Below are 2117 nucleotides of genomic sequence, written 5' to 3' on the forward strand. Positions count from 1 at the left end.
CACACTGTGAACATATACACTGACAAGCAAAAGCTCCTAAGCAAAGTTGTGTGGAAAATAGAAGAGCAAAGTGTTTCTAGTTGAAAGTATCATCAATGTGTAGGCAGTGGGTTAAGTCCTCACCATGTGGATTTTACCTATCTTCATCAAAACTCTCGCTATGCTGCAAAGGATCAATACACCTTTATCTTCTTGTGGTGTGTTGCTATGTGCACACCATGAAGGCTGATAAGAGCTCAGAACCCGGGCTGACTCAGAGCCACAGCTCATTTAGAACACAGGGATGTAACACACAGATATGCCTGGCCACTTTCTACAAAAGTGATAAGTCTCTTATCTCCATTACTGGGAATTTAAACTGCTATCTTAAAGTTAATTCTTCAGTCTGCTTCTGGCTTAAGAAGTAATTTCAGGTCTATAACAGATTCCTGAGAAATCCAGATTGTAAAATCTAATGAGCAAGGCATTCTCACCTCATGAATAAACGCCTATAGACTAGAAATGGGACAGAAGGAGAATCTGATTTGCTGAATGAACTTGTGGTTCCTCTTCACCTTCACCATCGGTGGTCCCAGATGCTGAGGCAATATCTTTGAGAGGTACTTTGTTTTAGATCAAAGACTGAAGATGAGTTTGTCATTCCTACCCTTAGTCAAAAGGCTCTGGTGTTTCTGCAGAACCAATGGAAATCCTCTAAGTGCTTAGGTTCGGCCTGAGTGAAAAAAAACCCTCAAAACCAGGCAGCTATTCTCTGCATTTTCTGCCACTGAGTTACCCAACAGTTTTATAGTGACATGGAAATTCCAAGACATAGTCTCCACTTCTCTCTGTCACTTATCACTACTTTTGTTCCTCCCTCCTGCGTGGTGGCTCTTACCTATGGCAGCTCTAAAATTATTGTTCATTTAGAAACTTCAAATACTGGGGAATGAGAGGAATGTTTTATTCCTTTGAAGAGCTAAGGGTAAACAATACAGAGATTATTAGAACTTCTCTTACACAAATTGCATAAGATAGAATATGTATTTGATAGTTTTGTAAACTTTTCTCCTTTGCTTTGGGTCACTGAACTGTTCAATCAATGTTGATGGATGAGATAGGCAATATTCTAATATGCTGCAGAACTTCAGTAAAGGTGAAAATATCCTAGAATGTTAATGCCAAAATTCTTAGCCAGGAGTCTATCATGGGCCACAGTGAGTCCTTAAGTCTCCTATGACTATGTACAAAGTGTGCATTTGTGATTACATGTGACTTTCTGAGGAGAGGAATGCTAATTTTCATTAACTTTTTAAAAGAGACAGTTGTACCATAAAAGGTTAAGAGGATTCTGCTCTTAAGTATTTTATGCTTGAGAATTTTTGTTTAAGGAAGTAACAGACTTTAAAATGCTTGGACAAAGTCCTCAACACAAATAAATTATTCTTACTTAGGTACAAAGTGCTGTGTGTGTGTGTGTGTGTGTGTGTGTGTTAGTGGTATGAAATCATTATCTTATGTGTGTGTGCAATTCAGGTGTGTGCAATTCAGTTGTGTACAATGGGTGTGATTACTTGCTGTAGGTTATTATTAAGTGTTATTATGTAACTGACCAATCATATCTGAAGTAACTCAGACATAAGAAAATCTGCTTTGTCACTTCCAGGAGTAATGAAAATAAAAAACAGAATTATTCTTAGCTGGACACATTACTTGTAATCATTGTTCGTATTTGTTGTTTCAGAAATTTATTCCTTCCAGTTTAAAAATAAAAATTTCTGTCTATGGCCATGCTACCCTGAACAAGCCTGATCCCATCTGATCTTGGAAGCTAAGCAGGGCCAGGCCTGGTTAGTACTTGGATGAGAGACCACCTAGGAAGACCAGGTGCTGTAAGCGTGAAAAATGAAAAATAAAAAAAATAAAGGATTGTAAGCTGATAAGGTCCTTGCAATCTGTGAGGTTAACCAAGGGTTAACGCCTAAATAAAATAAAATAAAATAAAATAAAAATTTCTTTCACTAGTATTCAAACTAGTTGATGTTATTGGATTGAGTGCCTATTAGAGGCAAAATGGTGACCACTTTACATGTAATAATTTTTATGCTAGAAGAGTCTTAAAGGCAAATGACTCAGGT

At 37.3% G+C, this 2117-nt stretch overlaps 1 pseudogene; it reads left to right on the top strand.

Annotated features, from left to right (window-relative positions):
* The first annotated feature begins 1759 nt into the window (after positions 1-1759).
* LOC111741932 lies at positions 1760-1878 on the top strand (annotated as a pseudogene).
* Positions 1879-2117: the final 239 nt, after the last annotated feature.

This window comes from Pteropus vampyrus, unplaced genomic scaffold, assembly GCF_000151845.1.
Source record: "Pteropus vampyrus isolate Shadow unplaced genomic scaffold, Pvam_2.0 Scaffold83, whole genome shotgun sequence".
NCBI lineage: Eukaryota > Metazoa > Chordata > Mammalia > Chiroptera > Pteropodidae > Pteropus > Pteropus vampyrus.